The sequence below is a fragment of the Lynx canadensis genome, chromosome B2 (genome assembly GCF_007474595.2).
Source record: "Lynx canadensis isolate LIC74 chromosome B2, mLynCan4.pri.v2, whole genome shotgun sequence".
NCBI classification, from domain to species: Eukaryota; Metazoa; Chordata; class Mammalia; order Carnivora; family Felidae; genus Lynx; species Lynx canadensis.
The window spans coordinates 26,359,936-26,383,430 of record NC_044307.1 but is presented as its reverse complement, the minus strand read 5'-3'; the positions used below and the strand labels follow the sequence as shown (position 1 = coordinate 26,383,430).

Genomic DNA, 23,495 nt, shown 5'->3' with positions numbered 1-23,495 from the left:
ATCCTCACCTTCCCATCCTTGGGCCTCAAAGAGGGTTGGGGAGCAGGAAGAGGCAGAATTCAGAAGGATAAGTGGGGCTCAGGGGTATCTACTGAACACAGTGCTTAATAAATTCTTGTAAACATCAATTTTATATCTTAATAAGACTTTGTAGAAATATATAATTTGGAAACTGCGAGGAAAGTTTCAGGTAAGAAGGGTAGAAAATATGCTATGACTGGCAGTGGAGAAAGAGTGAAAACAAAGAAAGTAAAGAATACCTTTAAAAAATATATATGATCACCTGCATATGTGGTCATCTGTCCACCTGGAACATCCATATGTATCGCATTTAGAATGTTCTATCCCAACCAAATAACTTTAATGCAAGAGATATTACTTAAAATTTGGATAAAACATCCTGATCAACTATTGAGATCTTTTTCTGATGGGCATAATATGAGATAACAGTGGATATCATGATAAAATGACTTTGAATATTAGAAGAGGTAGTAAAAGGAAAACCAAAAAAGTTAACTTGTTTGAATGCCACATGTGCTTACATTTATGAGTGTTCCCATCTGTTCTACTTAACTTTAACAATCATTACCCTGATTATTAAATACTTTATTCAACAGTAAAGAAAATATCAAAATGTCAGCAACTATTACAACGGATAGGGAATCCTCCTGGACCCCTTTCTTCTTAATGCCCAATAGCTGACCTGTCAAGAGTCACCCTTCTTACACTTCCCCAGTATCTTTCCAATCCACTCCCTTCTCCCTACCCTGCCCAGTCTGAATACTTGCCCTCTCTCACAGTCCATTCTCCATACTCAAAGGTAGCTGGTTACCTTACAGGATGTACATCTCTTCTTTACAGCTTACAGAATAAGAATTACATGGGAAATTTATTCTAAAACAGATTTATGGGGCTTGTCAATTGAGATACTAATGGAAAAAGTCGAGCTTAGAATATAGGAACCTAAATATTGAACATGTCCCCAGATGATTCTGAAGTAGGTAGTCCCCAGAACTTACTTTGAGAAGTGCTGGCCTATGGAGATCCAAATCCCTAATCATTTTCAAAACCACTCATAAACATGAGGAATTTAATATTTAAAAAAAAAACCAACAGTAACAATGCCTAACAATTTTAATTATTTGCTTTCACTGGTGTGTTTTCTTTACATTAAGCCACTATACAAATGATGGTAATACACACACACACACACACACCACAAAACATTTATATCATAATCACCCTTCACTTTACTAAATCAACTACTCATGTAATGCTTTCCATAAATTCCTATGGTTGACTAAAGTACTAATAAAGATAGTATTATGGTGAGGATAGAATTTCTGGAGCTCTCTGGGGTTTGATCAACTCTCACAGGCTCAAAAGAGCTACCTGGAGACAAAGGGAATACTGCAGCAAGCACAAATTTACTGCTGTCACTCAATGCATTAGTCCATGGGGGCAAAGAGAACCTGGACCACAGGGACAGCTGGTTTCACAAGTAGGACCTTCTTATTGTCTGTTAAAAAATCCTTTATTTCTGTGACTTAACAGGGCTCCTACCAATCTTAGCTAATTCGAGAAATCTTACACAAAAGTATTCAAGCATACCTCATGAAATATAAATATACATGTCATTGTTACTAGATCTTCTAGTTAGATTTTCTTGAATCAATTTGAATAATTTACATAATTTATACTTTCCTAAAATTCATTTCACTAATTTTTCCATATCTTTTGTCATATTACATGTAATAAAGTAATTGAAAAAATAGCATGAAGCCAGATCATTTTCTGACACACTTTCATACTTGCCAGGGAAGAGTGATAAAGAAATATGGACAGTGATTACAATGCTGAAAGTATCCAAAAAAAATCCATCATATTCTGTACACTAAATGGTGAGTTAATTTTATATTCAAGCAAAAATATTTTTCTACTTGTGTATACTCATGAGTATGTGCAATACATAAGCACTGCACACATATAGGAATAGCTAGAAACTCTAGGTTGAGCACAAATTTTACTTTTTAGTTATGTTTGGATAAATTCCAGACACTAAAACATCATAAGCAGCCTGAAAATATATTACAACCAATACCCAATTCACACCCTAGATTATAGTCTTATTGTAATGGACATTTGATATAATCCACCAGAACACAAATCTGGCAATCCTCTTTACATGATCTTGCATAGTCTGAGTTGTATTAAAATTTTAGCACAATGCTCTTGCAGTATCCTTGCAAACTCAAACAACCAATCTAACTTTACAAAAAAATTACCTAGAGGAATGGGGAAGAAGGCATCATTACTGGGGTCCCAGAGGGATCTTCGCCTTTGTAAAGCAAATTAAGCATGAAGTTCCTCTAAAATAGCAAATTGTCAGCATGGTTTTTTTAAAACCATATTATATCCAAGTCATCCACATAGTTTTTAAGAATAAAATCACATATGATTATACATAGCAAATATTTTAAAAACACCTTGTCATCCTGTAAGGAATATTCCATCTATCTGGTAAACTACATTTAGTTTTAGAAAAGTTCGATAGCTGACTTCCATTCTAGATACTTTTAGATAAAGCTATATCAATGTTTCCCAAATGTTTCTACCATTGTGTTTATACTGAATAACAACACTAAATTTGTACAATATAAAAACTCTTAAAACTAGTATCCAAGAAATCAATGATCATTTTCAAGTTTACACATTCTCACTTACTAATATTCTCTGATGGCCAATAGTCAAGAACTAATTCAAACCGCAAACACCAAACTAATCTAGTATGCTTTTTATGTCTTATATAAGAAATATTTCCCTACCTTGAGGTTATAAAAACATTTCACTATATAATGTTCTAGAAGATTACTTATTTTTCCTTTCACATTCAGATTCATAATCCATCTACAACTGTTTCATGCGGTGTAGGTTTTTTTCCATATGGCAGGCAACTGACACACTCTTTAGGGAAAAGATGAGTCAGTCCCCAGGGCAGTACACAAACTCCTTAATACTCTGTCCCACTGGTCTCTTTGTGGCACTCAGGCTAAGGGTTTTAATTAATGTGACTTAAATCTTAATAACCAACTAAATAGTTCCTCACACCATGCTGGTTTCTTTGCAGAAGTGTTGGCTCTTCTTGTCCCCTTGCATTTCCATATACATTTTAGAATCATTTACCAGTTTACACACACACACACACACACACACACACACACACACACCCCTACTGGATTATAAGTCAGTAGATGAATTAGAGGAGAATCTACCTTTTTATGATATTGCATCATCCTACTTATAATAGTATAGGATTACCTCCTTTTGTTTAAGTCTTCTGTAATTTCCTCTTAAAAATGTTTATCCTGTTATGATATTGCTTATTTTAGTACATTTGATATTTTTCTACCATTGCAAACAATGTCTTTTAATATTATGTTTTCTTTTTGTTGCTGTTGTATAGAAATGAAACTGACTTTATTTACTGTATTGACTTTTCATCCATTAATATCCTGTTATGGATGGAATGTATCTCCCCAAAATTCATGTGTTGAAGCCCTAACCATCAATACGATGGTATTTGGAAGTGGAGCCTTAGGATGTTACTAGAGACAGATGAGGTCATGAGGGGTCCTCATGATGAGATTCGTGTCCTTATAAGACACACCACAGAGCCTGTTTTCTTTGTCACCCTGCCATGTGAGGAGCACAGCAAGAAGGCAGCCATCTGTAAAGCAGGAACCAAGTCTGCCCTTATTTTAGAATTCCCAGCCTCGAGGACTATGAGGAAAAATATTTCTGTTGTTTAGGCCACTCAGTCTATAATATTTTTGATGGCAGCATGAGCTGAATAAGATGGCTTTTGGTACTAAAAGTGGAGTGCTGCTCTAACAAATACCTAAAAGTGTGTGAGTGGCTTTTTAACTGGGTAATGGGTAAGGGCTAGAAGACTTTTGAAGTACATGCTAGAAATATGGACATTAAGACTGAATCTGCTCAAGTCTCAGAAATGAGGACCCTGATATAAGAAACTGGAGAAAAGATGATCCTTGTTATTAAATTGCAAAGAATTTGTAAGAAAAGTATCTTAGTGCTTTGTGGAAGGCAGAATTTGATAGTGATGAAACTGAAGATTTAAATGAGTATATTTCTAAACAAAGTATTGAAGGAGCAATGAGGTTCCTTCTGACTGCTTATAATAAAATGCCAGAAGACAGAGATGAGTTGAAGAAGAAACTGTCAAGCAAAAAGGAATCAGAACTTGAAGATTTGGAAAATTCCCAACCTACCACATTGCAAACACTCAGAATGTATGTTCTAAAGAGTTGGACTACACTTGATAAGGAGTTTATGGGATTATATGAGTAGAAACACTGACAGCTTGAACTGCAGGGGATAGAGGCAGGACAAAATGAAAGCTATAGGACTTTTTGGATTTGACAGAATGGGAAGATAGTGCTATTTGGCTATTATTGTATACTATTCTTTAATAAGAGGTAAAAAAGGACACAGAAGGAGATTCAGAGATCATCAGGATCACCAGCCTCATTTCAACAGGCCTTGGGGACAGGGCCACTCCGACAGCCATGGGGGTGCAGCTGCCCAAAGCCTTGAGGATGGAAACTGGCCACGCAGAGCTAAAATGGCAAGACCCCCTCCCACATTCTCCAGGTGGTACTGTCGCCCCAGTGGACCTGGAGGGGGATGCATCTAACCAAAGAGAATTATTCTCCAGCCTTAAGATCTAATGGAATTTGCCTTGCTAGGTTTTGGACTTGCTTGGGACCCATCACCTCCTTTTTCCTTCCGATATCTTCTTTTTGGAACTGTAATGTCTATACTCTGCCTCCCCCACCACTGTATTTTGGAAGCACATTGTTTGTCTTGTTTTACTAATTGGCAGTTGGAGAAGAACTCTGCCACAGGATGAATCATACCTCCAATATCATTCACACTTGACTCAAATGATATTTAGATGAGACTTTGAACTTTTAGACTTTAACATTGACACCAAAATGAGTTAGCACTTTTGGGGCTATTGGGATGGAATGAATATATTTTGCATGTAAGAAAGGCATGAACTTGGGGCATCAAGGATGGAATGTTATGAACTGAATGTTTGTGTCCTGCCAATATTCTTATGTTGATGTCTTAATCTCCAATGTGATGGTATTTACAGATGAAGCTTTTGGGAGTTAATTAGGGTTAGATGAGGCATAAGAGTGGGACCCTCATGATAGGATTAGTGCCCTTATAAAAAGAGATTGTAATACATTTCTGTTGTTTTAAGCCATTCAGTTTGTGAGAATTTGTTACAGCAGAGGTAGGAAACCAACATACACACTAAAACAGGTATATAAAACTCTATTATTGGGACACCTGGGTGGCTCAATGGGTGAAGAATCTGACTCCTGATTTGGGCTCAGGTCACAGTTTGTGAGTTCAAGCCCCGTGTTGGGTTCTGCACTGATAATGTGGAGCCTGCTTGGTATTCTCTCTCTGCCTTTCTGTCCGTCTCTCTCTGCTTGCACACTTGTAAGCTTTCTCCCTCTCTCTCAAAAATAAATTAAAATAAATTAAAAAAAAAACCTTCAAGATGGTTCCTCTTAAAAAAAAAAAAAAGTAAAATTCTGGGGTGCCTGGGTGGCTCAGTTGGTTAAGCGTCCAACTTTGGCTCAGGTCATGATCTCATGGTTCTTGGGTTCAGGCCCTGCATTGGGTGGGCTCTGTACTGACAGCTCAGAGCCTGGAGCCCACTTCAGATTATGTCTCCCTCTTTCTCTTTGCCCCTTCCCTGCTTGTATTCACTCTTTTTCTCTCCCTCAAAATAATAAACATTAAAAAAATTTTAATAAAATTCTATTATCAAATAATTTTCTGCTTCTGTTAAGAAAATATATATATTTTTTTCCTTTATGTAAGTAATGTGGTGAAATACATTGACTGAAATATTAAATATTTTCATTCCTGGAATAAACTCAATTGGCTAACCTATCATCTTTATTATAAACTGCTGGTTTTGGTTTGCAGTTATTTTGTTTAGAAATTCCTATATGAATTCACAAGTGAGACTGGTCTGTAATGTCCCTTTCTCTTAATACTCTTATTAAGTTATACTATTGAAGTTATGCTGCTTCATAAAATTAATTAATAAAGAATATTCATAAAGAGAATATTCTTTCTCTTTATATTCCGTGGAAAAGTATGTATAAGACTGACCTAAGTATGTATCAAGCCAGATGACATTTACTTAGCTCAAATAAGTTAACCACGCTGTTCAATTCTTCTGTATTTATAGATATTTTTTGTCTGCTTCTAGCAGTTATAAGGAAAGTGGGTTAAAATTTCTTACTATGGCTACAGTCTGTCTACTTCTCCTTTTAGTTTGGTAAAAAGCATCATACTGAAGTGAAATGAGATTTGGTAAGCAGCAAATGAGCTTAGCAAGCCGATGAGTGATGACAAAGCAAAGGGTAGGTAAAGTTGAAAACAGAACAAAAGAAATTATAGAATCTGAGGGAAAGAGTGAAAAAATATTGAAAATGGAAAAACCATTGCCTTGCAGGACAATATTAAAACAGCCCTATAATTGGGTCCTCAGAGAGGGAGGGGGAGAGAAAAAACAAAACCCAAAACAAAACAAAACAAAAGGGGAATAGGACAAAAGTAGTAAATTTCTCCAGTAGGCTTCAAGTCATTAATTTACAGATTCATAGAGTGTAGCAAACATCAAGCAGGATAAATACAAAGAAAACCACACCTAGGCGTGTCAGTCTAGCTACTGAAAACCAGTGATAAAAAGATACCTAATTGTCACTTGATTCACTGTTTATTATAACACTCACAGTCTTCCTACATGTTGTCATGTCTGGGTATGATGACTCTGGTATTTGCACTATCCAGAATCTTGCCTCAAGGATGTCAAATTATTTTCTCTCTTTCTCAACCATCTCATCCCTCAACCTCACAGGTAATCATGTTAGTATGTAGGGCTATATGGTTGATGGAGTGGGAACATAAGAACTGAGGGAAATCCAGCATTAACTTGGATTTCCCTCAGTTCTATACGTCTCTTGCCCCATTACCTAAAAGAACCAACCAACTCTGAGGATTACACACAGATCAGTAGATTAAATATGAAGACATCAGTAGAGTACAGTGGTTAAGTTACAAGGCTGAGCTCTGGAGAAAAACGTGTTTAAATCTCAGTTTTGTAATTTTTTAGCTGCTGCAAAATCATCACCTAAAAAATACTTACTATTGCTACTCTAGTATGAAGATCAAATGCTTACTAGCACCATCCTGGATACATAAAAAATGCTCAATAATTGTTTGAAGTTATAATCACAGTAATTAAGTGTAAATAAGAGACAAAGGTATTGCACTTTATTAAAACAAAAATTAGCTCATCTAATCATTTTTATTTCATAAAATAAATGTATCTAAGACATCATCACTTGTAAGATACACTCTTATTTTATGTAGCACACCGAAAGAAGTAACATTCTCAAGTGAACTAGAACATTATATTGCTTGTATGTCTCCTCATTTCAGAGATGGCAACATGTACATCTTAGAAACAATAAAATAAAGCACATATACTAACTTTATATATCTCACAAAGTCCTACAAATAAATACTATTATCCCCATTTTTCAGACGATGAAACTGAGGCCCACAAAATTAAGTCACTTGCCCAATTCAAAGACTACCAACTTGGCTTCAGACTTCTTGCTATTGGCCACTGTATATTATTAGTGCCCCTGTTTTTCTTGGGTTCTGTCATTTTATTAACTTGAAATGTTCAACAATACAACAGGGCTCAAATTTGTACAGACAGAATGTCAGGTTCTGACTATGAAAAAGAAGGCCATTGCATGTCACAAAAACATGCAATGTGGCATCTATTATTATAAAATTCCACACAGGACCAGTGATTTTCAACCCTGGCTGCCCATCTGAATCACTTCAGATCCTTAAAAAGCCATAGATGCCAAGAAATAACCCCAGACTGACTTGAGTCAGAATCTCCAGGATTGGAATATAGGGATCTGTGCTTCTTTTGCTCCAAAAGTGACTCTGCTGTATGGCCAGGCTTGAGGACCAATCCGTCTTATTTTTTGATTATTTAATTTTTCCACCAACACACTCTCCATTACTCCTACCACTAGCGATCTATACCTAGGTAATAAAACATTGACTGTATAACAACCAAAAGTATTCTGATGTTAATATGGTCTTAATTTAACATCATTATATTTTTAAAACTAAAAACTTATTCCATGTACATTTGGACTTGCTGAGAATAGTAATCTCTGTTTCTGCAAAAAGGCAACATTACCCAGAACATTTACTGGGTGTTGAGATTATGGAAATGGAGCAGTGACTAGCATGACTGGGAAAATGAAACAAAAGTGCTTTTGAAGGAAACGACATCAGTGTCTTTGTCACGCTTCTACCTCAAGTGACAAATGCTGAAACTACCCACTGGGTAATGGAGTCCTACACCAGTGGCCTTGCTTTCTAAGGACATCATCCCTATCTCAACCATATTATATAGCAAATTGCAGTGACCTGCTTCTGTTTGTGTCTCTCACACTGATCTCTGAGTCCCTACAGGGGCAAGACCTCATGATGGTATCTTCTCTATACAGGTCTGGGTCAGGACAGAGTAGGAACTCAACAATTAATTGCTGACTGAATAAGTGAACAAATAAACATTCTTTTCCTCTAGTTCATAATTCATACTTAGGTCAGCATTTTGTGTATACAGTTGACCCTCGAAAAAATGGGTTTGAACTGCACAGGTCTTCTTATACATAGATTGCAGATTTTCAACTGTGCAGGGGAGAAGGGTGATAGCACCCCTAAGCCCTGCATTATTTAAGGGTCAACTGTATGCACACACACACATATATTTACTTTATTTTTTATGAATTAACATAACATAACCATGCCCCCACAAATATTAATCCCCAAGAATGGTGAATTATTCATGTCTACCTGTATTACCCAGTTTTCCCAAGAAATTAACAATTCCACTAATATCTACTCCCAAAATCATATTCATCCTTCAAAACACAAATTATATTACATCTTTCATTAAAACCTGTCTGATGCCCTCAAATGAAATTGGGCAATGCAGGTCTAGAGGTATATAGGGGTAAGCCTCAGTACCCTAGTGCTGGCATTATCTTCAGCCTTATCCTGGTCAATGTTTATATTAAGTCCTCAGATCAAGTATGCCAGTGACAAAAAAAGTGAAATGAAAGGTTAATAAGCTAGGAGGAATAATATCCCTAAAAAAAGAAATCAAAACACTGGGACCAGAGTCTATATTTAGCACATTTAATGAAAATGAATATTAAGAGACTAAAACACCAAACCAAAAACAGAAAAAGCCTCATTAAGATAGAATGATGATGGTGTAGGTTCACTGGTATACAAGCAGGAAGAAGAAAACAAAACAGATTTTAATTAAATGAAGCTCACCATTTCAACAGTGTGACACTGACTACCCAAAGAAGCTAATGTCATCATAGCTATATATAGATAGAAGCAGTTTCCAAAATGAGGGAAGACGGCCACTCCACCCTCTCCAGGCTGGCAAGCTGCGTCTGGTTTATGGATTAAGTCAGGGTGCCCCACCAGAAGCAAGGCCTGCTCCTGCTGGAGCAGGTCTCACGGAGAGGGACAAGGATGATACTGGGAGGCTCAGAACCATGACTGGGGTAAACTGTAACAAAACAAAACAAAACAAAACGGCCAGGAATAATTAACCTGGAATAATGACAGACCATAAATTATCGTATCTGAAAAAAAAAAAGCCAAGTAGAAAAGAGATTAATTTATTTTTCTTATTCCTGAAGTAAACATTAAAGGCAGGCAGATGTATTATGAGCATAGGAAGAGCTTTCAAATAGAGCTAACTGAAGGTACAAGAAATATCTCAAAAGGTGGTAAGTCTCACATCACCAAAGATATTAAAAATATCTCCAACTACCACATTCAGTGCCACTGTAAAGGTTCCTGGAGCAGGGACAGGTATGTGGAGTGAAGCACCAAAATATAAGTTTGTAAGTCCATCAATAGACTCACAAGAAAACAATCTGGTTTTCCTAAGACTGCTGTATAAATCAAATGTACACCTGGAAACAGATCTAGATCTTCTAACCCTCCTTCATCCATTCTATCCATGAGAATAGAGGTAGTCACATATTTTAAAGTTATTTTAGGGGTTATGAATTTCATTTTAAACTGCTGGTAGTGATGTCCACTACACATGTTCTCATCTCCAGAGTTTCTTTATTGAACAAAGAGCTACCTTTGAGAATACATACTTTGTTGGAACTATTATTTCCTTTTACTTTAAGGCAGATTGAAAATATGATCATTAAAATAATAAATAGTATTTCATCCTTGAATACTTTTTAGCAACCTCAAATATTTAATAATTCTGATAGAACAAAGTTCAGAGGTATTGACTGGAAAATTCTGTGGATTAAAAAATACAAATTAAAAAAAATGGAAATAGAACTGCTCCATTTCAGCACTGATATTAGAGTCTGGCTCTTGTTTATTTTTTTTACAAATTTATAGAATAAGCTTTATAGTTGAAATGACAACAAATAATACAACCACATTTTCAGGATAAAAGAACAAAATAATATATCAGTAAACATAAACCTCCTTCATTTTTTCACCAGACTATGCTCTTAATTTTCTATACTGTTCTCTCTAGTAAGTAAACCACAGAAGTAATTTTATTGACATCAACTAATACCCTCATTTTACAAATGAAAAATTGAGGTCACACAACTAAACCCCCAAGCAGGGGTGGCATTTGGGCATTCTACCTCCTAGACCCTAACATCTCTGCCCCCCTCCTCAGCTGCTCATCACAACTGCCTCACTATGCTCACTCTCCATAAGAGCTAGGTAGGAGGTTTCCACAGTGATAATTTTTTTCCCTCAAATCCCCAACAGAAAGCACATCTTAAACATTCTTATCTTATTTTCAGGTTCTTGATAAATATTGGAAAAAATTAACAGCAAAATAAAAGGAAGCCAGTTCTGAAGTTCTGTGATTATATTAAAAATCTTCAATTCATTCAAAAAATACTGATTGAGCACCTATAATGAGCCACCACCATTCTAGGCTCCATTCTAGTATAATCCATTCTAGAAGGTGTTACAGAGACAAAAATCTCTGTCTTGATGAATCTTACACTTTAGTGATGCTGAAGAATGACAATTAATAAAATAAATATGTTGAATATATACAGTATGTCTTAAGTAAATGCTGTGAAGAAAAAACAAAAGGGAGCAAGTTATGGGCAGACTGCACATCATAATCAGGGAAAGGGAACATCTTACTGAGAAGATGACATCTAAGAAAGACCCAAAAGAAGGAAACAAGCTGTGCAGGCATTTGACAGAAGGAACAGCGGGAGAAGCTTGACTGGCATGTCTAGCATCAGGAAAAAGGCAAGTGTGGCTGGCACTGAGGGATAGAGAAGGAATGGTAGGAAGTGAGGACAGATCCAGGTCCTATAGAACCTTGTTAGAACCAATCAACTGCCTGTATGCTGACTTCCACATCTATACCATACTAGTTCACATCCTGAACCTTACAACTCTGAGTCTAGAGGGCATCAAATAAGAAATGATCATGGCATTTTGAAAACTGAAGAAAACATTTTTCTGTGGACTGGTAATTTCTCCAAATCTATCTTCAACTGCAGTTATGTTGTTACTCTGGAGAATAAAAATGATGTTATTTATTGATCAGTATTACAGATCTGAAGTGGTTACCAACCCACATTAATGAAACTATCTCTGTTGCAATGCTTATTACAGCTCCAAATACAACAGGAGACAAGGTGACAAAGGAAGAAACATGTGTTGATTCAAATTCTCTATCATTAGTCATTCTTTATCTTCACAGTACATTAAAAGCTTTCGATGTTTTTATAGCTATGAATTTTGACTTTTAACACCTGGAACCCTAAGCCAGTGCAAGGTGGTGGGCTTGGGTTATTTCCTAGTGCTAAGAATTTGGCAGCTGAATAAAATTGAGAACTCAATGTTAATCACTCACTCAATATTTTCTTGACCACAATTATGCCTGGATCAGCACAAGAAACCGGAGAAAGCACTCTGCTAGCAGTATTCCCTGCAGCTAGCCCTGAGGCAGTTTCACAACTGCAGTCACCTTAAGTCTAGGGAGCTGAAGAAGGATCACAAGACCCCAAAAGAGGAATGTGCCTCACACACTGCAAGAAGCAGGAGCAGGAGGTGGGCACCCCAAGACGATTGAACAATCATATACAAAAGAAATCCTTCTGGGCCATTCTCTGCCTTCAGTAAATATAATCTATATATTAGAAAATATCACAGAACTATATAAGTAGGTCCAATTCAAAAGTAAAATTGTGGGGCGCCTGGGTGGCGCAGTCGGTTAAGCGTCCGACTTCAGCCAGGTCACGATCTCGCGGTCCGTGAGTTCGAGCCCCGCGTCAGGCTCTGGGCTGATGGCTCGGAGCCTGGAGCCTGTTTCCGATTCTGTGTCTCCCTCTCTCTCTGCCCCTCCCCCGTTCATGCTCTGTCTCTCGCTGTCCCCAAAATAAATAAACGTTGAAAAAAAAAAATTAAAAAAAAAAAAAAAACAAAAGTAAAATTGTAAATACACTGTGTGTTGCCTTGCATTGTTAACCTAGAACATTTGTTGCTTTGGGCAAAAATTAGGAAGAAAGATTCCATATGCTTAGGGTAACTGGGACTATTGGATATTCACAAAGATCCCAAGAAGAACTGTGATATGGGATATAACATGTGATAACCATATTATCAGGCTGCACTAAAAAAAAAAGTATGTTCTTGCTTTAGTGGATATACACATAAACTATATGCAAAACTACATGGCTGGCAAAAACATAAGGCTAACCATTAATTTATCTGAAAATCAAAAACCAAAACCAAAAAACCAAAAATCAAATTACAAAAATACTACTTTCCTTTGTCAATGACCTAAATCACGTTTCTAAAACTATCAAGTTTTAAACTGCTACCCACTGATTTCATCTTAAAAACAAGGTAGCAGCATTAGTCTAAAACCTATAATGAGAGATAATGAGTCATAATGGAAAGGGTCAACTGGCAACAGACTGTAGTTTTAAAATTACAATAAAGGAGGCTGATGCCAACACTGGCACTATGATGTGGACCAAATCAATCAATTTTTCTGAACCTTACCTATGACATCGACTTCAATGAGTTCACTTACCTATAAAATGAAAATACTAATAGCTCCTCACTTGTAAAGATTAGAGATGTAATACACAAAGCCTGAAGCTCTAAATAAATTATAGGTATTACTACAACCAGTTTGCTATAGAATTGTTTTCAGTCAGATCCTAGGAATACAGCATTTGCCCCAATGAGCTATGGATGCAAGCTGTTACATGCAAGCCCACACAAGTTTCAGAAGAATAAAGATTCTGTCTTTTCACTGCTCTCTCTAACACGTACCACAGGGCCTGGAATTTAAAGGGTACTGAATATTTATCTTTTTGGTTAGAAAGAAGGAAGAATATTTTAACATACCTTAGGCTTTGGATCACCTTAATTTTTGCATCACTTACTGCTCTAATAATAGATTCTGATAATTTTGATATTAAAGATATCAAATAAGCAAAAGGAAACCTTTAATTTGTTAAGGAATTTGTCTAAAGTGATAGGAATCTCTTATATTTTCTCAATTTGCAAATAAACACATGTCAAGACATTTCATACTGGAGACCTAAAAGGCAAAGGAATCAGAAATCACAAATATCCACAACCATAAACAATGGTTATGTTTCCCGTAATAAGAAACTATGTAAAAACAAACAAAAGCAAACCATAACAAATGCTATGTATAATTCTAGCACTACTAATAAATCAAACTACAATAAATACTAATGTATAAAATGTTTAAGAAAATGCTAACATTCTAGCTAAAATCTTTATAAGGCTGGCTCTTGCAGACGTGTTCCAAATTCAATAAAGGAGGTTGATGCCACAATGGCTGTCAGAAACATGCAAGTCAAAACCCAATCCAGAGGGAACAAAGCAGCCATGGAACCCAGTGTTTCAGCAGCCCTAAATAATATCCCACCTGTCGTCATGTCAAACAATTTGGCCCACTTCCATAACAAGACAAAAGTCACTTTTGTTGCATGTCAAATGTGCTGAGAGAACAAGCCGGGAAAAGCTGTTTGAAGGTTAGAAGTACTCTGAGCAGTTTAAAAAGAACAGCAATAAATAAAACTCGTTAATGCCCCTAACATTACTGGTCAAAAATAGTCATGAGTTAACAGATGTTACCAGTGCAGCTACATACCCAGGTGATAGACAAACTGAGTTATATAAATAGGTGACCTACAAATAAAGATATCAAGAATGAATAATTAATTACAGTCTGTGTGGAAAAGATATCTCACAAATTTAAAATATCAACAAATGGGTACCTAATGAAATGGTTTTCAAAACACAAAAAGTAGATCTTATATTTTCCATCACCTGAAAATTAGACCGTGTCATAAATTATGCTTTCATACACCAAACTGATACTAAAAGGTAATCCAATCTTAGCAAATGAATTTATTTTTCTACATTAAAAAAATCAAACTTATTAATAAGTTAATAATCACAACTGTACAAATGTAATTACTTTATTTTTCAGTTTGTAACAATTTAGTCAAAGTATTTTGAAAATAAGTGTAAGAAAATACCAAGACCAAGCAAGAGAAGGTTTAAAAGAAAACTAAAAGGTAGGGGAGGAGAGAGAGAAGAAGAGAGAGGAGAGAAGGACTGACGGAGGGAGATGAAGGGGAAAGGGAGAGGTAGAAAAAAAGAAAATATATTTTAACCAATCACACTTACACCTCAAGCAGATTAGCTCTTTGCTGAATACTTTCCCTTTTTTTCCTCCTAAGGGCTGGCTGACACTTTGTCCACATGTTTTTCCCCCTTTTCAGTGGTTCCAAGGTCCCCTTGCCCTCTCTGCCCCACAATTTCTTCTAGCTCTATTACCCCCTGCCCTCCTGATGTAGGACTCCAGCCAAGCCCATGGTTCCTCCAGTCCTGCTGCACGCATTTACACTTCCTGACACAAGTTCTGATACTGAACTGAGGAGTACAGGGATGGTCAGTGCAGCTGGTGTGGGAAGAAAGAAGTAGTCTGGCCTCACCAGCTTTCAGAATGACTAGGCTGGTTTCACATCAGGTATTTCTTTAGGAATTCCACAATATTCCATTCTATAGATGGAATATAGATATCTATCCATCAGGTATTCCTTTAGGAATTCCACAATATTCCATTCTATAAATGGATAGATATCTATATTCCATCTATGGAATGGAGTATTTGTGGGGGGGGGTGGGGAGTAGTGAGGCGTCATTCTAAGCACTAATAGTCCCATAAACTTCACAATAACCCTATGAATTAAATGCAACTGTCTCTGTGCTAGAGATAAGAGACCAGGGGCACAGAGGGGGGTCCCTGGGTGGCTCAGTCAGTTAAGCGACTGTCCGACTCTTGGTTTTGGTTCAGGTCGTGATTTCATGGTTCATGAGTTCAAGGCTCACATCAGGCTGTGCACTGACAGTACAGTCTACTTTGGGATTCTCTCGCCCCCTTTCTTTGCCCTCTCCCTCTCTCTCTCTCTCAAATAAGTAAACTTTAAAAAAACAAAAAGGAAAAGAAAAGAAAACAGGGGCACTTTATGTCTAAAGTCACAAAAACCAGAATATGGCAAAGGCAGGATCTGAGCCAAGGCCATCTAGCTCCAGACCCCAAGCTCTGAAGCACAATGCCTGACTGCCCTGAAACTCTCTTCCCTAAAATCCTATTTAGACCACATAAGCATCAAACCCAATAAGAAAGAATAACTAATAAAATTCGGCTATAATTTCTGACTTTTATGATATTTAATTACAGTTTGATACTGAAGGATGGTAAAATATACCACCCCAAAGTATGCTACCTTGGCATAAGGATTACATTGAGAAAGAGACACTAGGGAAACAGCAGACATAAGAAGTGCACTCTGACCTCCTCTTTCCTTCCTGAAGGCAGGAGGAAAACTCCCACATAAAAGATGCCCTCCCTATACTAGGAGGAAAGGAAAGTTCTTATCACCAGAGATGGAGTGTAGAGGCCAAGGAACATCTGTACAAACAGACCTTGTTAAAATCACTCTTATCTTCCTTGAGTCTCCCCATATATTCTAGTTATTTGTCCACAAGTACCTCTCTCTGTTCAACTTAGTATAGAAACACTTGGACCAAACCACTTCTTTGGGTCTTCATTTTCTCTGGGTGTTCTCATCTATGCATGTAAAAATCTGTATGCTTCTCCCCTGTTAATCAGTCTTATGTTGATTTGATTCTCAGGCCCAGCCAGAGACCCAAACAGGGTTAAGGGAAAGTTTTGCTTCCCCTACAATGCAAATCTTATAAGAAATAGATGACAGAAAAGCAAAACAAATCAAAATAAAATTATAAATTTATGAAAAGCCAGGCTCTTGAGAAGAAGGTGGTTGTGATGTTGCTTTACCTCTCTGGGTTTCAGAGTAGGCAGGGAAACTAATCAATCAATCAATTTTAAATGGCTTTTGGAATGAAACAAAAAGAAAATATAACATCTGACATTCATAATTATATAAATTTCCACATCTAAGAAAAGAAAGACAGACATGATTTGATAGCAGTTAAGCAGTTGATGTGTTAAAGACTAGAAAACTTTGGTCTTTACAGGGTGGTATAAAAATTACAAAAGCTAAAAAGATGTCAGGCCACACAAGTAGTGGAGTATTTGGTGGACTAGGGGAGGCAATGGCATTGCTGGGTCCTCAGAACCCATCCTGGCCAAGCACAACTACATGAGCACAGCAAGAAGCAAGAGGAGCATGCTGGGTGAGGAAACTCTGCAATTGTCAGAAACGGATGAAAGAAGGGGAGGTGATTATATATGGGCGGAAAAAAGATTTCTGTTAAAAGGAGAAAACTTATTTTGTGTTACTCCAGAATTAAGACTATGAATAATTGTCCCAAGCACACCTAAATTGAGCACATAGAAAAAATTCCCCCCAAATAAGAAACACCTAATCAAAGGCTATGTGCAAAGTATAGAGCATATAACTGGAAACAGTCTATCATATTGTAGATAAAAATAATTCACTCAAAAATAAACATCTGTCTGCCATATAACAGGCACTGAAGGAACATTTGGGGATAAAACTTTATTTACCTGTAACAAGAAGCTCATATTCTATCTTTTAAATAAATAATTTATAAACAATCAGAATTAACATTTTAATTGTTATAATCATAGTATGAATAAAGGTGTTACAAGTACTCAAAGCAAGAATTCTATAGAGGCACTGAACTTTAAGATATAGCTTGAACTAGAAGAATGAGATTTTATATAAGATCCTCTTAATGTTTCCTTTTCAATTACATAATCTCTGAAGAAAACAAATTATTATGAAGTACATTCTTATTTTAACAAGTGGCAAATAATTGTTCCCCTGTTATCATCACATTTCTTCAAAATAAGCTTGTATCTTAGCAGGTTAATCCATGAAAGTTACAGTTTTAACTCTATTACCTACAATTCAACAAGAGGCAGTCTTTTATATCTGACATGTGTTTTAAATGCTATAAAACTAAGTGATTTTACAGAGAAAATAGAAAGTAAAACAAACAAACAAACAAACAAACAAAAACAGAATCTTACCACTCCAAGCACTTTATTGACTTTTAGTTACTTTTGCACAAGCATATACACCATAATAATAATGTATCTACAATTTTTATATTCTTTTCTATTACCATCCTATTTTACAGAAATATTAAGTCCAAAACATTAAATATCTTGTCCAAGTACACCGATCTAGGCAGTTACAGAGTTAGGCTTTGAATCTCCCAGTCTGGCTTGAGAACCATGCTCTTACCGAGAACCATGCTCTTATCCCTACCCTACATTGCCTTTCAAAGATAAAATGAGCCTAGAGCTATGGAGAGTCAGGTGGACCCCAGCTCAAACTGTCTTGTCATTATTGGAATATGACTGTAACTGAGTTGAAACGTAACTGTGTTACATCTTTCCTGTTGAAGAGGAAGGTTCTGTGTGTTTATTCATACACCATTCCTTAGCTGTTCATCAGATACGTATTTAGTACCTACATGAAGCCACTGTGCTAATGACACAGAAGTACAAGCCACAGAGAGAGTTTCCAGGGCAGTGTCCTGCATGGTTTTTGTGCCATGGAACTCTTTGACAATCTATGATGCCTATGGACATTTTCTCAGCATAATGTTCGTAAAGACACAAAATAAAACACATAACATACCAAATTTTATTGAAATACCATTGTCAAAATATTTTGAAAAGCGAATTTATGATACAGTAATGTCCTTTATTTAAGATATAGAAATTTGATGGAGGAAGACACAAGTGCTGAGGCCAGAAAGGTAATAAAATATACTAATCAAAAATATATCTTAATATATATTTATAGACATTATTAATACTACAGATCTTTTAAAATAAATTAACAAAGAGAAGAAAAAAATACATGACAAAAGTTAGATGAAAACTTGGATCAAAAAGTCAGTTCTAAGTACACCAGTGGCTACCTAATCTGAGCACTTTATTTAGTCCCAATTTTCTTGACCTCACTGATACCCTGGATTCTCAGGACTCCCTGGACCTTGATTTCTAAGACCCGATACTTACCTGTATCTCCTCCTACCCTTCTCAGTACTTCTCTGCTCCTTCCACTAATTCTTCTTCTAACTTCTGAACACACACATGTCCAAAGGTTTCTTATCAGAGTATGCATCCTAGAAACAGTCTTGGTAACTTCTTAATCAGCTCTCCTGGTATTCATCTCCCACTACCACATATACTGTAGCTACTCTTATGTAATGCTTCCTCACTCTTGCCTACCCACAGAAGCCATACCCTTATTTCAGAAATGACTCCTTTGGTCCCAAAATAACAAATTCCCATAAAGCAGAGGCAAAGGTCACTCACCATCTTTTCTCAATGCCTTCCTCTTTTCACTGTCCACATATACAGAGCTGCTTTTAAGAATCTGATTTTCCAGCAAGTGTACCCCAACAACCCCACATCCCAGATGTTAACTGGGTCAAATCAGAATTATAAACCTCAAATCCTAAATCCCCACTCAACTTATTACAATAACTAAATCAGAAATTTCTGATTTACAGAGTGTACAGAGAATGTCAGTTGTCTTTCTTTTCCTTACATTATCTTAGGCTCATGAGTCGAACTTAACTAAGAAATAGTAAGGACCTGCTTTTATTCCTTTAGCATAAGTGCAAGGAGAGTCAAGCCTGAGTGATGCACTCTGTGATTCCTTTCCCTAAACTCATCTGTTCTGCTAATTAATTTCTTGAGGGAAAAAAATGCTGTACATTTATGTATCCACACAACTGTCTCATACATAATAGAAGCTCAATAAATGTTGAATGAGTGAAAGAACAAAAGAGTAAATACAGTAGACTAAAGGTGCCAGAGGCTGGATCTCTAACAAAAGAATAAACACTCCATATTCCTTACCAATTAAATTGAAGACTTAAAAAGCTATAAAAGACAATGTCACATGGGAGAGTTTACTTTAAAAATAAAGAAACTAAAATTCTAAACCCTCAAACCCCAAATTCCCATTCAGCCACCTACACTTCCATATTTGAAATTTCCAAGATAGTAAAACAGCAAGTGATATGGTAAAGACTGAATAGCAATTCCAACACGGTCCAATTAAGCTGTCTATGCCTGTATTTCGTATTTTTAATGTGATCTTGGGAAGTTCAAACCATAGACCGAGGCCTCATTTTCTTCATCTCTAAATGCAAACACTACCATTAAGGTTCCAAAAGAAAAAAAATGGGTAAAAATAACAGTAAAGCCTTCTGTCAATTTGTAGAACTCTATATGAATGAAGAAATCAACATGTGAGTCGGAGAGTTCATGCCAGGCAGGTGGGTGTGTAGTGTGGGTGTTGCGAGGAGGGGCTTGTGTGTGTGTGTGGTCATAGCTACATTCTGCAGGTTTAACTTTTCCTTTACACAATAGGAAACACATGCCATAAGGCAAAGCTAATATTAATTTATTTAAAAAGCAACTTATTGGGGCGCCTGGGTGGCGCAGTCGGTTAAGCGTCCGACTTCAGCCAGGTCACGATCTCGCGGTGCGTGAGTTCGAGCCCCGCGTCAGGCTCTGGGCTGATGGCTCAGAGCCTGGAGCCTGTTTCCGATTCTGTGTCTCCCTCTCTCTCTGCCCCTCCCCCATTCATGCTCTGTCTCTCTCTGTCCCAAAAATAAATAAACGTTGAAAAAAAAAAATTAAAAAAAAAAATAAAAAAAAAATAAAAAGCAACTTATTTAGTTTCTACTATTTAGAGCCTCTAAAATATTTAAAATCTAAGAGAAGGAAGAAACCTCCTCTACTGTTAACCCTCAACACCATAATTCTCCAACGTTCCAGCAGCTGTTCTCCGTGACACATTTGAAGAAAAGTAAGATATCCAGAAAGTCTGGGGTGTCTAAAGGCCTAACCTTTTTTTTCTTTTTTTCTTTTTTTTGGAACTGATCAAACATAGAAGTATTACTGCTCCAAAATAGGCTGGAATTTTCAATTCTCTCAAAGCTATGAAGCACGTGAGCTGTAAATTTTGGTCTCATAGCAGTGGGGAGTCAATTGTGGGAGTTATGGTTTTGTTTTTGAGTGACCAATTTCTGCAAACTGAAGTTTAAGGAAAGATACTGGAAGTCATCCAAAATCAATCTTCTCTCAATTTCATTATTTTAGGACAAGCAGCAGATCCTTCACACTGCATGGAACAAAATCAATAAAAGCCAAGAACAACAGGCATCACTCTTTCAAGATCATTTCATCAGGATTTAGCAGAGGCAAATACAATGAAGTATCTGTAAGCTGCTAGAATAACAACATTTTCACTTTGTTATTCACTGTGCTCTAATCTGAACCCTATCTTCCTGTTCCAAATGCCATTTCAATATTTGAAATCTCTATAGCTGGTAAAATCACAAACACATCTGTGAATTTCTATCCCCTTAAATTGGATGAGTGTGTGACCTTTCTCTATCTTGGGTTCAGATATTCTGCATTAACATACTGTTTTCTTTTTGCATATATTCTTTTTATCCATCTGAGGCTCAATGACCCTTCCCTAGAAATATCAACTATCGGTTTTGTTTTCAACATTGGAATGTTTAGATTAGACAGTCAGTGCACAGGGAAAATTAATACAGCTCCCACCTGCCACAACTCATGTTAACTTCTGCATATGCCACTTCTGTGCTGAATGCACAAGAGCATCTCGGGAATAGCTCTGGGCTTGGGGGGAGGCATCTTTTCTAAACATATCTAGTTACTCTTCATCATCATGCATCCTGGGAGGACAGAGGGCCAATCTCTAGAATGTGAAGAAGCCACTGAGCAGATACATGGGAAAGGAATATATTTAGTATTGAAGAAATGGCATTCTGCTTCAGATTTCAAGGTCATAAATATGCTCACTTTCAGTAAGTAAATTCACTTAGAAATAATTATACTGGGAATCCTAAAATCACCCTTCCCTCCACAATTCTTAGTAGTCACTTAATTCACAACAATATTGGACAAAGTGTCCCTTTTCATCTTCACGTTTCTATTTTCAGGTGCCAACCTAGAATGTGCTCTCATGCTTTTGTGACATGATGAGGAAACATCTTTTGTTTTTACACTATTTATTCCATGAGTTTTTAAAATGTGGAGAAGTTCAAATAAAAAGCAGTAAAGAATAGTGGAGAAAAATGAAGATGGGCTTTGGGGTCATCAGAGCTGAATTAGAATGATTCCTGGATATTTTATCTTTGCTAAGTTATTAGGCTGAACAATCAAATACTGCTGATATTTATTTGGGGGTGACAAAATGGCAATCTAAGAGGCTTCAACTGACTAATTAGTAGGATCATCAATTTTTTGAAAAATTGAGATAATGTCTCTACTTAATAGGGCTATTGTATTAGGAAGCATCAGTAATCTAACCAAAAAAAATTTCAATATTTTTACTAAAGCTTTGTTTATAAAGTATATTAGTAAATGTCAGATGTCAGGTTTCAACGAGAAACCCACATTCAATTTTTTAAACTTCTGAAGGGAGAAAAGAAGATCATGGTAAAATCGAGCCTTTGTAAGGAAAAAAAAATGAAGGAAGGAGGAAGGGGAGGCAAGGTTTAGAAGATGAAGACTACGAGGAGGACTCAGGATAGAGAAATGTGCCCTAGAAACTACATACAGTTCTCTCTGGCTACATGTTAAGTGTGCATACTGGTGAGGGCTTAGTTCCAGTGGGCTTCTAGGTTCCCCTCTCTGCAGCTCACCCTGCCCCAGTACCTGACAACATTATGAAGCAAGCCTTACACAAAGAGCCACTGCAGGCATCAGTACCTCCTCCTCTGGATTCCTCTAGACCACTTCCTTTTTGCCTGTCTATCTATATCCTTCAGCTCGACTCCCCCAATCATTTAGATTTATCAACCATTTCTTCAGCTCACTCCTCTGCCCTTGGCAGTCCTCAAGAGTCAAAACTGCTTGTGTTCATTGATAAGGCTAACCACCATCTCAAAGGGCACAAGCTCCACTACATGATGTAGCCACTCACTCTCACAGGTCTCTTAAGAGTACAGGTTGCAAGTGGAGCCCTTTTCTCTTTTAGAGGATATTTACCAGGAACAATTCAGGGTTGGCTACTGACTCTCCCATTTCCATCTGTTCTCATGAGATCTTTGGAAGTCCGGAATCAACGTGCTTGTTCCTGAAATCTCCTCTCTCCCTCCTCAAAGCAAAATGATACCCACATATCCAGAAAGGTACACTCTCAAACATTACCTACTTCAAAAGTGTCTGACTCTCAAGAGGAGAACAAGTGAGCAGAATGTAGTTTAACTACTAAACCAATAGCCATATCAATCCCAACAATGCCACAAATTTCAGATTTAGCCACAATGAGGAACCACCTCATTGTTCTAACATTATTGTCAACTGTTTCTATTGTTCACGCCATCTTTGAAAAAAAATTATATAGTAATAACATTCAAAATGTAGTAACATTCAAAATGAAGAAAGAAGATCAAAAAACACACAATACAATATGCGTTCTCTACCTTACACACACACACACACACACACACACACACACACAAACTAAACACAGAAAATACACATACTTTCCAAAAACCCACTGTTTCATTTACTTGCCACTTCTGCTGATGGACTTCAGATATTTTCTTTTCATAATCAAGGAAAATAAGGTAGCACAAATGTAAATGCTACATACCTCTACTCTTACCTAATTAATCTGCTACTCTAATCTTGATTCCTGAGTTCTGATGACTTCAGCTCTAAGGAATGAAAC

At 36.7% G+C, this 23,495-nt stretch overlaps 1 protein-coding gene across 1 annotated transcript in view; it reads right to left on the bottom strand.

The window, feature by feature from the left end:
* The window catches only part of GMDS (GDP-mannose 4,6-dehydratase), a 636,799-nt gene that overhangs the window by 415,978 nt on the left and 197,326 nt on the right, over nucleotides 1-23,495 (bottom strand). The gene's annotated exons all lie outside the window — the stretch shown is intronic.